The sequence below is a fragment of the Phoca vitulina genome, unplaced genomic scaffold (genome assembly GCF_004348235.1).
Source record: "Phoca vitulina isolate PV1807 unplaced genomic scaffold, GSC_HSeal_1.0 scaffold12, whole genome shotgun sequence".
Taxonomy (NCBI): domain Eukaryota; kingdom Metazoa; phylum Chordata; class Mammalia; order Carnivora; family Phocidae; genus Phoca; species Phoca vitulina.
The window spans coordinates 9,035,215-9,051,004 of record NW_022589715.1 but is presented as its reverse complement, the minus strand read 5'-3'; positions in this window follow the sequence as shown (position 1 = coordinate 9,051,004).

The following is a 15,790-nucleotide window of genomic DNA, read 5'->3' as shown; positions in this document are numbered from 1 at the left end:
GTATAACAAATAAAAAAATCATTATCTCCAAGAATTTGGGATGACAGAACAAGCTGAAAAAGATATCAAATCAGGATGTTAGAATCATTAAAAATATAAAGGAAGGAATAAAAATGATAGTAAAAGATTAGGATGCTTTGAAGAAGAACAGATTGAATGGATGCAATTTTTGCTAGAATGGAAAAAAGATATGAATCTTCAGATTGAAAAGGCACACTGAGTCCTGGGTAGGATAAATAAAAATAAATCCACATACAGACACTGCAGAACACCAAAGATATATTAAAAGCAATCAGAGCAAAAACATGGCTTACTTAAAAAGGAGCAATAATTACATTGATTGAAGACAGCTTACCCACAATAATAGAGACCATAAGATAATCTTATGTATAAATGTATAAATCTCAACAGTCATTGATTTTGGCATCCCTGTGTTTATTGTAGCATTATTTACAATAGCCAAATGATGGATGCAGTCCAAGTGTCCCTTGATAGATGAACGGATAAAGAAGATGTGGGATATATATACAATGGAATATTACTCGGCCATAAAAAGAATTAAAATTTGCCATTTGCAACAACATGGATGGATCTAGAGGGTATAATGCTAAGTGAAATGTCACTCAGAGAAAGACAAATACCATATGATTTCACTCATATGTGGAATTTAAGAAACAAAACAAATGAACAAAGGGAAAAAAGAGACAAACCAACAAACAGACACTTCCGTTCCCAAAAAACACTCTTACCTATAGAGAACAAACAGATGGTTACCAGAGGGGAGGGTGGTGGGGGGACGGGGGAACCAGGTGAAGGGGATGACGAGGGGATCACTTATCGTGATGAGCACTGACTAATGTATAGAATTGTTGTATTACTGTATTGTACCTGAAACTAATATAACGCTATATGTTGACTACACTGTAATTAAATTTTTAAAAATTAAAAATAGAACAAAAAGGTCACAAATGTATACCACCACAACCAATAATAAATAATTTGAGATGTTAAAAATAAGATGAAATAAAATTAGATAACAATGCATGGAAAATGAGAGGTGGGTAATTGGAGTTGAAGTTTTTAAGATCCTTGGCATTATTTGGGAAGAGTATAAAGATACTGATTAATTTCATCCCTTGTTAAGTCAGATAGGCATGATAGAGCTGTAAATTAGCCCCTAAAAGAATAAAAATACAATATGCAATATCCAAACCAATATAGGAAAAAAGGGGTGAGCATAAAGAAAATGTGACCAATCTAACAGAAGGTAGCAAAAGGAGACAAGAAGCAAAGCAAGAGCACGGTAAATATAAGATAAATAAAAGAGCAAATTAAATTGAAATATATCGATAATGACAATAGATGTGAACAGACTACATTGGTCAGTTATATAGCAAAGATTCTTGGACTACATTTTCACAACTCTAGCTATATGCTCTTTACACAGTTATGCCTAGAACATACTGACACAGAAATTTTGGAAGCATTTTTGTACTAAGCAGATACTAATCAAAAGCAAGATAGTATAGCAGTATTAATACTAGGCAAAATAGACTTTAAGACCACTTAAAGTCACTGCTAGGGAAAAAGGAGTCACTATGTAATGATAAAAAGAATAATTCACCAGTAGACTAAAACAATCCTGAACCTTATTTACCTAATATCTTCAAAATATACATAGCAAAATATTTACAGAATTGTAAGGAAAAACTGGCAAACCACAATCACAGTGGCAGATTTTAAACAAAGGGCGATCAACTCCAGGCCTCCCCTGCCAGAGTCCCAGAAGCCTTAAGATTACAATCTTTGCTTCAACATAATCTAATGCTAGACGTAATTCCTTTAACTACCAGCACCTGTAAACTGAAGGAATGAGTACACTTGTTAGGCAGCAGAAAGGTGCAGAGCCAGATGTTCTTATTAAAATAGTCATTTTGGGGGCGGGGGACACCTGGGTGGCTCAGTTGGTTAAGCGACTGCCTTTGGCTCAGGTCATGATCCCAGCATCCTGAGATAGAGCCCTGCATCAGGCTCTCTGCTCAGCGGGGAGCCTGCTTCTCCCTCTCCCTCTGCCTGCCGCTCCCCCTGCTTGGGCTCTCTCTCTGTCAAATAAATAAATAAAATCTTTAAGGAAAATAAAAAAACGGGGGGCACCTGGGTGGCTCAGTCGTTAAGCGTCTGCCTTCGGCTCAGGTCATGATCCCAGGGTCCTGGGATCGAGCCCAGCGTCGGGCTCCCTGCTCAGCAGGAAGCCTGCTTCTCCCTCTCCCACTCCCCCTGCTTGTGTTCCTGCTCTCGCTATCTCTCTCTCTGTCAAATAAATAAATAAAATCTTTAAAAAAAAAGAAAAAAAGAAAAAAAACCCCTCAAATATTATCTTATCCAACTTCTGGTTTGCAGAGAAGCCAAGGAGACAGGGCAAATGAGTTTTCCAGGGCCCTCTAGCTAGTGTGGTGACTAAGGGCCACCAGCACCTGCCCGCTGACTTCATTGAGAATTGCACTGAATTTCATGTAATAAAAACCCAGGGATGGTGGCTTAACTGTGGTTAATCCTGCAGTGGGAAGTCCAGGCTGGTACGGCTGCTCAGGCAGATCATGAGGATCCAGCATCCTTGCAGCCTCCTGTTCTGCTTCCTTGGCAAGTCGCTTTCTTCCTCATGGTTTCAAGATAGCTGCTTTAACCCACTGCACCTTCCAAGCAGGAAGAAAAAAGGAAGTGACAAAGAGGAAGACACAGGGCCTGTGGAAGAAAAGTCAAACCCTCCTAGAAACCCGCAGCTGACTCCTCACATCTCATTGACCCAGGGGTAGGCCTCAAGGCTACCCCGTAGCTGCAAGAGATGCTGGGGATTGATTGATTGATTGATTGATTGATTGATTTTTGCCAACCCCATTAAAATCGGGGCTCTGCCATGTACCCGACTAACAGCCAATTAGCCTACATTCGTGAACTGCCTACTGCTTGTAGGACCCTGGCTCAAGTCCTCACCTTTATGTGCTCCCAGATCAGGAATCTGGTCTGCTCACATTGCCCTCACAGCATCGTATTGTAGCTATTCACAACTTTCCCTGGAAACGAAATTGTCAGCTTTTTGAAATCAGGGACTATGGCAAGGATGAAAACGAGCTCGTGTAGGAAAGCACTTGTGAACTCTTCTGTGCCATACATATACAACGTGGGTTTTTTATTATCAATATTAATATCAATACGTTTTGCACAATCTCCCTCCCCCTCCCCACAGTGACTCTGTCTTTGCACACGTATGTGTTCAGCATTGCTCAATTCCCCTCCCTCCTCCTCCACCCCTCCAGTTTCTGCTGGATCCGCTGGGTGTGCGAGAGCTCAGGCACCATGGCAAGCCTCTAGGTACCCAGGGATGCCCTCTCCAGGTGGAGAAAAGCAGCCCAAAGGGAGTGAGACTGCCCTGCCCCACAGCAAGCCCTTCCCGATGTCTCCCGCAGGCCCTGTCCCTGCCTGGCAGGCCTCTGAATGAGGACCTGGGACGCCAGGTGGCCTCTGGCAAGTGGAGAGTCTAGGACAGACTAAGCGGGAGGGGAACTGAGGCGGGACCAAGCACAGATGAGGACCAGAGAAAGCCTTTGTCCCCCAGAAACCAAAGTCTACCATGCTCTGCCCGGTTCCGCAAGGCCCTGCCCACCCCTGGGCCCGAAGCAACGGTGCCCCGCTCTGAGGAGAGGGCAGGATACGGGTCGTAAGGCTGGTGACCCACACGGGGCTGATTTTTCACACATTAATCCCACTGTCTTCGCATCAACACTAAGGTAAGTCTTTCCATTTTACAGATAAGGAGAGTGAGGCCCAGAGGCTAAGTAGCATACGGGGGGCCACACACAGAAAGTGGCTGGACTGGGAGTTGATCTGACTCGGAGTCTGTTCTCTGCCACTGAAGGTGGGTGCTGGGCCTCTAGCTTACAGCACCAGCCGCCCTTTGGCCTCATCCCTGAGGGGGCAAGTGGCTGAAGCAGCAGGGTTCAGACCAGAGGGAAGGGGAGGCGTCTGGTTGCCCGCTGCCCTCCCATCTATGGCTGCCTCCTCCCCCTCCACAGCCAGCAAGAGCAATTCTCCCATGGGCTCCCCACTTCAGGGCAGCCCCCTCAACTCCTCCATCTGGGGGCCATCAGAAAAAGCTCCCCAGAGTGCACCAGGCCAAGACTGAGACCGGAAGTGCCCCCCGCCCCCTGCCAGCCCCCTACGCTTGCTGGGAATCCAGAGCCTGCCCAGCTTTCTCCCCAGACCAGGGTGACCTTCATGCCCTTCCTGCCTTCTCAGTGGCCCCAGAAGCTCCCCCTTCCCTGTCTCTTTCCCTGCTGGCCCTCTGGCATGGAGGTAGGTCCTGAGTCGTGTGCAGGGAGGATGGGTATGGAATGCCTGGAAGCCTGAGCCCAAGCCCTACCCTTCATCGGCTGACCCTTTCCCAGAGGAGGCATGACAAATTCAAATCAAGACAACGTTTAGGCTCCAGACCAAGAGTCCTTGGGTCCTTGCAGGCAACCCCTGACTGGACAGGCTTTTACGAGGAAGCAGCAAATCATAAGCAAACCATCTCCTTAGGAGGACCTCACTGGGACAGAAACTGCAGACTGATGCCAATTCTGGCCCATCTCCCTGTCAACACGTATAGAATGTACAATGGCATCCAATCCAGAATCCTAAATCCCTGCAGGCCCTCTGACAGGCAGAGACAGCGGTGGGGAGATTGGCCCCATGTCTAGAGCACAGATGGCTCCTCTTTCTAGTGCTTGTCACAACCCAGAGAGGTATTGCTCGGCACATTTTACAGATAAGGAAACTGAGGTTACTGAGGTTAGGTAATTCGACCAAGGTCACATATTTAGAAAGTGGTGGAACTTTTCAAAATACTAGGTTGGGGAAATGCTCACCATTTGTAGAGAAATTTTCGATAAGGCATAAGGACACAGGTTTCCAGTTAACCCTCAGTTACCCACAAAAATCAATTCCCCAGAATGTCCCTCTATGTTGTGCCTGCACGCACTTGGGTATTTTAACAGAGCTCTTGGTAAACAGGCCCGACCACAGTGGGGAAATGTACAGAAATCAGCAACTGTATTCTCTGAATTCAGTGGTTTGCTTGGACCGGACCCCCAGATAAAAGGCAGTAAAATATGTTCCTTTCAGAGCAATGGCAGGGAAGTAGGATGAAGCATCCACCGCCATTTGAGGCACAAGCATCCATTCGGGTCCCCTGTCCACCCCCTGGCTCTCACAAGCAGCTGACCCTGGGTTGACAGGCCACCTGCAGGGACTCGCTGCGATGCTGGACAAAGCAGGAGCCTGCCCGCACAGGGGAGTGCTCAGTCACCCATCTGCCGCTGTGTGGCGTTGGGCGGTAGCTTTCCTTCTCTGGAGCTTTGTTTTCCCAGCCATAAAATCAGGAGTCTGCAAACTTTTTATGGAAAGGGCCAGATAGTGAATATTATAGGTTTAAGGTCTGTCACATACATATATATATTTTTTTAGTTTTTAAAAAAATTTAAGTAATCTCTCCACCCAATGTGGGACTTGAACTCATGACCCCAAGATCAAGAGTCTCACACTCCTCTGACTGAGCCAGCCAGGCACCCTGTATGTTCTTTTTTTTTTTTTTTAACAACCCTTTAACAATGTGAAACCCTATAAAAATGGAACCACGCCGGAGAGGCTTCCAAGAATGTACCACAATAGGGCAGAACCGCCTCTGCTCCCCTTCCTACCCCTAAGTTCTCATTCAGCTCCTTAAAATGAAGATGCTCCCACCTTTCTCCCAGGAGCCAGGGTCTCCCTTCAGCCCTCAGGGTTAATAGTCACCCCCTTGCTCTAAACCATTTATAATACGGACATACTTCAATGTCAATATTAGCTGCTGCTCCAAGCCCCCAGAGTGGCCCCCACTATGGGGCCACCTTGGTGCCTTCCCCCTCTCTCCAGACCTCCCTGCAATTTAGCAACCACAGAGGGCTGCTGCCGGTGTCCTGCCAGGTCAGTGGCCATGCTGCCCCAGCCCTGCCGGCCCCACCCACTAGCACGGCCCTGCAAGGGGTGTGTGTCTATGCATCTGTGTCCTCCTCACATGCTCAGCCGACCCCGCGTGTCCCTGACCTTGGCCATGTCCTGTGCTTGTCCTTGTGTGTGGTGTGCATCAGCCGGGCCCTCTATGCCACAGCTGTCTTGTGTCTACAGGACCGTCTTCATGAGAGCAGCTGTGTTCCTGGCCCTGCCTGGGAGCTCACGATGGTCCTGCTTACAGGGCGAATTTTGTGCTGAGGCGGTGAGCTGGGCTGAGGGGGGAGCAGTGCAACAGGCTCAGGCCAGGTGTTCTGGGGGCCCAGGAAGATGAACCATCAGCATCTCCTTTCCACACCTGTCCTAAGGTCGGGATGAACCTGAGTCCAGCAGGGTCCCTGAGCCAGAGAGTTCCTGTGCCTGCAGAGGCTGGGTAGTTGAGCGGGGGTCTGGAGATGTCAGAATCCACAAGCTGGATGAGGAGAGGCCCCTAGGCCCCACCTATTCCACTGCACCCTGGCAGTCCAGCCTGAAAAAAATGATTAACTACTACATATAGATCAATGTTTCTCTCCTGGTTAATGATAGTTCAAAGAAACCTTGTTAATTTGGGCCTCACTGTGTGCACTAGGATGCTGCTCAGAGGGCAAGCTCCGCTGAGCTAAGGGGCCTGGAAGTGACATTGAGGGTAGGGGGCCAGTGTCAGGGAGGCTGAAGCTACTTGAGTGGTTCTCTTCAAGTTGGATTGAAGCTGGTCTCTACCTTGGGAAGCCAGACCTGTTGGAAGAGGGGGTAGAGGCCCCGAGGAGTGTGTCAATATGAAACTTGCAGGAAAAATTCTGAAGAGCTTCACACCTCTATCCCCAGGAGGGTCTACAGAACTTTGCAAGCTGATGGAGAGGGAACTGCAGAGGGAAGGGAGGGTGCAAACACATGAGGCATGAGGGACTTGTTCAATGACCTGAGAAGGGTGGGCCCAGGGCAGGGCCTACTGGGGCAGGTAGACGGAGTTCTCCTTCACTTCTGCCAGAACGCCCCAAGCATCTGGGCCTCCAGGAGGATCCCTGACTGGCCCTGGACGCCCAGCAGAGCCTGTGGGGCAGGGGGAAGGACCCTCCCCTCAGTCAGCCCTTTCTCCCCGAGCCCTTCCTGGCCCCTTTTCTGGGGAAAAAAAGAACTATGTGGGAACAAGGGGCTTTCAGCAGGGCCCGAGGGGCCAGCGACGCTTAGGCCCAGGAACTCCCTGCCTGGCAGTAATTTAGGTCCCGAAGAAATATTGGCGGCCTTGGCTAACCGAATTATTCTTTCGGTTTGAACCAGCTCCCCCTTTTGAGTCAGATCCGGCTGGGCAAGGAAAGCGCTTTCCGAAACCCCCGCCCGGTCTTGTGAGCCCAGGGCGAAGGGGTGGGGGTGCACCGCGGCCGCCCCGAGGGAGGCTCCGGCCGCAGTCGTGGGCCTGGGGTCCCCTCGGCGGCGCCCCACCCCCCGCTCCCCCCGCCCCCGCCGCGCCCCGCCCCGCCCCGCGCCGCCGGCCGCGCCCCCTACGGCGGCCCCTCCTCCGCTGGGCGCCCGCCGGGGTCTGGACGACCCGGCGCGAGCCTGGTTCGCCGAGCACGTGCTTAAGGCACCAAAATAGAAAAAGAAATTGCTTGGAAAGAATTTGATATTTCCAAACGAGCATCGAAATCGCCTTACGGGAAAAGTCAGTCTTGTGGGATTTCTTTACATTCATTTAACCGTTCACAGTTTTTATTTCAAAATACGCCAGGGGGTGGGCACCGTGATCTTTTTCAGGGTTTAGCCTCCACCCCCGCCCCCATCCCCAGGGCCCTCGGGCCTCGGGCCCCTCCAGCGGCACCCCGTGTCAAGTCTGTTCGAGCCCCCGTGTCAAATCCCTGGGGCCACAGAGCCGCCCAGCTGTTATTTTGCAGAATTTCTCTCTCGTGGCTGCCCACTAGCAGTTCTGCTTATCGTCCTGCCACTGACTCACAAGGGGAGGAGGGGATTTCTGAGCTGTTTCAGAACTTAACCAGAATATTAGGGGTTTCATGCAGCCCTTGTTTATTTTTTTAAAAAGCCCCCAAAGCCAACAAAATATGACACACAGGAGCAGGAGGGAAGGTGGGGTGGGCAGGGGCCTTCCAGGACCGAATGGCCTATACGCTCATTACAGCTGGACCTGGGATCCAGGTTTCCTGTCTCCCTTCCCGGAGCCCTGGCTCACGCCGGGCCTTCTGCTTTGCTCTGGGCTGCGGAGAAGAGCTGGCATATATGGAGAGCTTCCTCCTGCCACGCACAGTTCTAAGCGCTTTTTAAGAAATAGCTCATCTGATGCACATAATTGCACTAGGAGGTGTGAGAGCTATTAGTATGCCATTCCCATTTTACAGATGTGGAAACTGAGCATGAAGAACTTCACTGACTTGAGGCACATGTCTTAGGGAGAAAGATGCTCATCACTTCCCCACTCCGCTGAGGCAGATCCTGCTCAGCCACAGCAGGCCTCAGACTCACCAGAGTGAGGCTACCGGGTACCGGAACCTCCCTGTTGCAGAGACCAGTGGGTCAGGAGCTTGGGGACACTGAGATCCTGAAGGAATTGAGGATGTGCTGCCTTGAGTGGCATCCAGGGCCCCAGATCCTGCTCACCACCACCACCGAGGGTCCACTGGGTAGGGAGACCCAGAGTAGGGGCTTTGATCCAAGCTGCCACCCTGGGACCAGAGGGATGGAGTGATTACCAGACCCGCACAGTTACCCAGCCCTGGAACTCCAAGAAGAAGGGAACGTGTATGACCTCAAGGCTAAAATAGAGAATATCCTGCCCTTAAAAACTAGGAAGTGCTGAGGTGCCTGGCTGGCTCAGTCGGTAGAGCATGTGACTCTTGATCTCGGGGTTGTGAGTTCGAGCCCCATGTTCAGTGTAGAGATTACTTAAAAAGAAAAAAAAAAATCTTAAAAAAAAAATTAGGAAGTGCTGCCCTGGGGAAGGCCTAGATAGTATGTGATGCTGTGGCGGGGGGAAGGCAGTGGGAGGAGGTGGAAATGGATATCCTGCCCTTTCTCTCCCTCCCTTCCCTTCCTTCATCCCCCTTCTATGGATCTTCATTGCACTCCTGCTATGCGCCCGCCCTCTGTGGCCTCTCACTTGCTCCTCTTCCTTCCCCATTCCTTTTTTCACCAAGATCTCCTGAACCCTTGTGGGACCTCAGACAAGTCCCTTCCATCTCTGAACACCAGTGTCTCTGGAAGAGCGGTGGCCCGGACGCTGCGGCCCCGCCAGCAGGATGGTGCCCATGCGAAGGACCGTTCCCAACTGCAGGGCGGAGGCTCTGTGGATGCCGGACAGTCACATAACGACATGCGGCTGACCACAAGAGCACCGGGGTAGTAAATGGCACAGCAGAGGGGTATGTTGGGAGCACTGGGACCCAGAGGGGATGTGGATGACTGCTTCAGGTGGAGCCTGGAAGCAGAGGTTCACTGGGTGGACGTGGCGGGAGCTGCTGAGCCAGGGAAGGCACTCGGGCACAGAGGGAACAGCACACACAAACACTGGGTGTCAGGAACAGAGCATAGAGCACTGGGAGGACAATCCTCGCAGTGTGGCCGTATTGCTAGGCCTGTCGGGGAGGGGTGGACACCAGGCCACCACCATGCCCAAGAGTTGGCTTTACCCCAGGCCCAACACCCAGAGAAGCCACCTACGTGCAGTCTTTCTGTCTTCAGCTGTGGCTAGGACCAATAGTCAGATCTGGAAGAGCCTGCTGAGGCCGAGGCAGGGAGGGAAGTCGGTTGCAACGGCGAAATCCCACAGGCCAGCCCCATGGCTGAAGAAACCGAGACACAGACGGGCGGCTAGGGAGAGGCAGGAAGGCTGGACAACCATCTGTCCCCTTTAGGGTGTCCAAGGTAGGCCAGCGTGGTGCCTCACATGTGGAGAAGGAAGCCCCGGGGGCTGCGATCTTTCTAGTGAGCTGCAGCTGAGTGTGTACACATGCATATGTGTTCCCCTGTGAGCTCTGGGCTCTCTGCATGCAGGGTGCGTGTGCAAATGCACAGGGGTGTATACACAGGTTCGTACACATGCTCCTGGGCACGCAGAAGCAGAAAGGATGGGGAAGTGCATATGGGGAGAGTTTGCGCTTTGGGTTGGCAGATTTGGAAGAAAGGAGGGCTGAGGTGCAAGCAGGACCATTTGGACCTGGATGCTCCTCGGGTTCTCCCTGCCAGGCACTGGTTCAAACGTTGTCGGGATGTCAAGAAGGGAGGGCAGGCCGTGCCTGTGGCAGTCGTGGGGTGGGTAATACCAAGAGGATGACCGCAGAGACCTGGCCTTCAGGTATGGGACGGGGTGTGGGGAGAGGTGCAGGGAGAGCAGGAAGCTTCTAAGGGATCTTGAGTTCTTGGAGCCAGACAACTCCAAGCCTGGAAGCTTTAGTTTTGATGTTAGCAAGGTCCCATGCATTCATTTGGGGTAGCAGGAATTAAGGCAGCCTCCCCCACCCCAAAGCCCACGCTTAAAAAATTGAAGGGGTTGATGGAGCCTGCTCAGGTTGGAGATGAATCACTTACCTTGCCCATAATTCCTCCTGGCATCCTGGCATCCTGGCTAGACCCTAAGACCCCACCAGAGACTTCAAAACTTTGAAGCTACTGCCTGAAAACTTAGAAAACCTGATCAGGTGGGGAGTCTCAGGGCCCAGCCCAGATCACCAAGACCAGAGCCTGGGGGGCAATTCAGCCTGGGTCTCCCCTGGGGGACACACAGGGCAGGGCTGTGCAGAGGGGCCGGCGGTGAAGCTGCCTGTTGTGCTAAGAGATAGTTGGGATGGTGGTGGGGAGGGTGTGGTTATTTAAACATTTACTTCTTTACTTTCTTCCACAGACTCAGAAGCACACCGCATTTGCCCGGTCAGAGGCTGTCTGCAAGTAATACCACCAACACAACAGAATGATCATTTGTTGAGGGTCTATGTTATTTCTAACCTCACATTAACTTTGCAAGGTAGGTATTGCTAAACCCCGTGTTACACGTGGGGAAATTGAAGATTAGAGACGGTGACTAACTCCTGCGAGCTCACCTGCAAGCGAGGCTCACCAGGATTGGAAAGCAGTCGGCCTGGCTTCAAGAGCCTGGGTGTTTCCTGTTCGAGGAGCGGGGCTGTGAGTGCAGCCTCCTGGGAATTTGGGAACCTGTCTGTGCTTCCCCTTGTCTTTTTGTTTAGTAAATAAATTAACTAATTAATTTAAAAAGTGCCTAACTCAATTGAGAGAGTGAATGTGCGTTAAGGACCTTAGAGCTGGGCCTGGCCTGCCTCAAACTTCAGTGGCTCTAAGCTTCAATTACTTTTTGCTGCCTTGGGGGACCAGGGCCGGAAGCCAGGGGGAAGTCTCTGGGCCCCAGAGGCCTTACCTGGTAAGGATCCAGAGTGGGAGGATACCTGTGTCTGGCTCACAGCTGGGACTCAACTCCTGTGATTGGCCCTGTAGGGGGCTCAGACAACAGGCTCCAGAGGTGAAGAGGCAGCTTCTTGATAGGCTCGCTCTCCCAATTCATCATAATCCTGCCCTCAGGACGCCAGAACCTGCGCTGGTGGTCACCCCCGCCCCAAAGACTTTCCTGCAAGTTTCAGGGAACTCGGCACCTCCCATGAGATCGGAGACCCCCCCTTTTCCTCTCTCCATGTCCCCAGGCCGGTCCCCAACCCTTGACTCCGACGGTAGACCTGCAGCTGCCGAGATATGAACTCTAAAATCCGGGAGGAAGTGGGGGACACTGAAGAAAAGAGTACCCTAGCCCCCTCTGGCCTAGTCCCCCCCACCATTCACCTTGCCCGGCTTGCCCCCACGAGGAACACCGATTCTTCCGACAGGGGGCAGCCCCAAACTTTCCCCGAAGCACTTACCAACTGGTCAACTGAGGCCTGGGGGGCGGCCGCCCCCCCCCCCCCACTAGCTGGCTGCCCGCCCGAGCCCAGGGTCCAGCTGTCAGGGCCCTGGCATCCAGCCCCCGCCCCGGGGCAGGGCCGAGCGGCGGAGGAGCGCTAGCCGCGCCCCCTCCTGGCTGCGCTCCCGGCTGGGCCTCTGGAGCCTGCCTCTCCCCCTCTGATGTAAACTGATATTTTAATTCTCTTACAAGGAATGGTGTTTAGAGAAATGACTTAACCGGATTACTCATCGTCTATAATGACTTGGCCTGGCTCCGAGGCTATTCCTAGACATGACGCTTGAGGCTTTGATTCCTTCTCTCTTTTCTTTTGCTACCTTTTTTTTTTTAATACCAAGAAATTACAGCCTTGTGCCCGCGGCGGCCCCGCCCCTACATGCCCCTCGCACGGCATCCTGGGAGACGTAGTTCTATCCTAGCCGGCCTGCCGCGCCGCACCCCTGGCTTCCCGCATCTCCGCCGGGTGCCGGCGAGCGGCGGGGTCCAGCTTGGGAACCTGCCTGTGATAAGGGACCCTACAGCAGAAACCCCTGTTGTGCGGTGATTGGGAAAGTCACTTAACCTGCACATGCCTTGGTTTACTCCTCTGTCAAATGGGAGACAGTATACACCACAGGGTTGAAGGGACAAGTGGGATCTTGCTTTAAGTAAAGAGGCCGCACACACCCCACGTTTTAAGAAGTCTTTGTCCTGTGCCTATGTACTGACCTCCAGTCTACTTACCACTTTGTATTGCAGAGTGACGCAGAGAACCAGGCTTTAGTTATTCCCGTCCCTGGGGCTTAATAGGGTCCTCCCACGCAGTCAGCTTTTCCTTACCCCTTACTGTTTGCGGATGAGCCTCCGAACTTGTCCAGCACCAACTCTCTGCTCCTCGACGCCCTTGGCTGTAATATGGGGATAAATATAGTGTCCACATCACAGGGCAAATGAAATCATCGAGGTAAGACGCTTGGTGTAAAGTCTCATAAACACTGGCCCAAAGCATTGCACTCTCCTAGCGCCAGGCTGGGGCTCAGAAGCCGTGAAGAAGGGACGGCTAATTCCCTGCAGCCTATGAGATTGACAAGGCTACATCTTCGGATCCAAAAGATCAGGACTTTGTTCTGGTTGTGCTTATGTCCTCAGTGTCTAGCCCAGTGCTGGTACCCAGTCAGACCAAGTGTTGGATGAATGAGTAAATCAAAGATTACCCCTGCTTTCCAGAGGAGGGAGCTGAGGCTCCAACAGGTCAAGTGACTTGCCCAAGGCCACATAGCTGGGCTGTCTGTGTAGGGATACAAACCCCCATTTTTTCTCTTTGTTGTCCCCCTCCTTCCCAACACAGGGGAATCAGCTTTCACCCTGCAGGCCCAGGAAGGGCAGAATCTCAGGTTTCCACCCTGTTAGGCCCTTGTGGGGTGGAGGAGCTCCCAGCCCAGGCCTGGCCCAACACAGGAAGTTTCTCCCCATTCAGCTGAAGGGCAGGGTTAAGAGATGGGGGTATGGTGGGGGGTCAGAGGAAATGAGCAGCTGACTGTAGACATGGCTCCCTATGTAGGCAGAGCTGGGGAAGCTAGTTTTCACGTGCCCTGGGGGAAAGTGGCCAACTCTCTTCCGGCTGGAAGTTGGGCCCTTGGCGATCTCAGTGTTGGCTGGATCCCTGTGCCAGCACCACACCTCCTCACTCCTTCACCCCCAGCAGGTCCCCAAAGGCTGAAAGCTATTCTTGGCTTTTTCTAAAAGAGGCATTTGAAGGCATGAGCCAATTTTTTCCATTCCTGAGCTTGGGTATCATCTATTTCGGGCGTTTGTTGTTTTCCATGAGTTGCAATGCCACTGTGAAGCCGGCCTTTCCTGGACAGCTAGCACGAGGGAGCGAAGCAGGAGCAAGGCGGGGCCAGGGCCAGCAGTTAAAAATACTTCCCGCTTCATTTCTTCTTTGAAAACAAAGCCCTGGGGGCCTTTTGCAACTGCTGAGCCTGGGAACAGAGCTTCCCAGGGCAAAAACTGGCTGTGCGTTGTTTCCTGAGTGAGCTGGATGGGTTCATGTGGGTCCCAGAAGAAGCAACATTGACATGCTGTGTGACCTTGTGCAACACACTTAACATCTCTGGGCCTAGTGGCCTCCTCGCTAAAATGAGGCCAGGTGGACAGATCTTGAATGGGCCCTCCAGCTCCGAGAGCTCCAGAATGAGAAGCACCTCCAGGGCCAGGTTTTCTTCCTAGAACTGGGCCAGCAAGGGGTGCTGTGAGTTAGGAGTTAGGAGAAGGCAGCTTTTAGCTTTAGCTCAGTCTCTGGGAACACTTTGTGAGCTTTGGGCCCTGAAAGTGTCCTAAGGTGGTCCTGAATGTTCTCAGAGGGTTCATGTAATTGAAAAAAAAGATTAAACACCATCAAAGAGGGAGTTAAATAAAGGCACCGTGGTAGATCCACACCAAGGCATGCAGCGCAGGAGTTTTGAGACAGGCAGATCTGTGTTCTGACATGGAGAGATCTCCAAAATCTGTTGTTGGAAAAAAGGCAAGACTGGAACAATTAGAATTGTATCATTTGTTTAAAAACACACATAAAACAAAGCTAAATATTTTTCTACACCATGGATGCATATATTTATGAAAATACATAGGGAAGGTTCTGGAAGATTTTACCCAATCTGATAATAGTCCTTATCTCTGGGGCAAGGAGAGAAATTATTTTAGAGTGGTGTCAGAGAGGAGTGATTTGTTTGTAATGTTTTACAGGAAGAATGCACTTATTAGCGGGGTTTGTTTGCTTGTTTGTTTTTACTGACACACGGAGTGACACCAAGACATTGACGGGCTAGGTGACTCCTCTCAGGCTGTCCTGGGCTGGGATCCTCTGGGCAGAGGGTGCAGCGGGAGGGGGGCTGTGCGCGGGAGCTGGAGGTGTGTGACATAGAGGCTGGAGCAATGGAAGTGTTTATACTTTTAGGGAGGCAAATGGAGAAGTTGTTCCTCTGCAAGATTTATTGGCCATTGTAAATTACATTCTATTGCAAACAGTTGCCTCAGGAGGCAATTAAATTTAGATCATATTGTTCTCAGGTTGGCAGAGGCAGGCGTTGACTTGCTGAGGCTTTGCACAACAGCCACTGTCTGTAAGAGTGTGGTCGGCTGCCTGGATGGCAGAATAACCCTATTCCTTGGTGGGATGAGCTGCTGCTTTGTAAAGTAGTGAGTTCCTTGTCAGAGGGGGTATCTAATCCGGGAGGGAGGATCTGCCCAGACTGTGTCCCTGAGGGGAGCAGGTAGGTCTCTATCCCGAACCTTAGGCAATCAATCCTTATAGAATGGGCGAAAGTGGGACTAGAAAGGCCATTCAGCTTCCTGATGGCATTCTATTGTAGTATCTGCCACCCCACCACAGCCTCAGCTGTCCTGGAGAGTTTGTAAACGGGGACGTGGGGCACAGTATTACAATCATCATGATAACAATTGTTCTGGGCAGTCACTAAATATTGTCAAGGATGTGTCTGTTACTAAACCTACGGGCACTGGCTCTTACAGACCACCCCATTATGAGGGAGACAGGGGAGCTCACCTGAGCCTGTAAGAGCTTCCCTTCCAGGGTCACCAACCTGCAGCCCTCGTCCATTTGTTTAGGGTGACAGGTGGACAGTAGTGGGTCCGAAAAAGTTTGGTGGGTGCCGGGTTATGAGCGCTCCTCAGCCATCTGAATTTCAAGTCTGCACCTCACTCCTGGATTCCAGGACTCAGTTCAAGCTACTGGTGGACGTTTTGCTGGCCCATCACTTCCTCACGAGCGCTATGTCTTCCCCTTACGCTCGCTCCTCCTCAGGCTGTGGTCCCTGA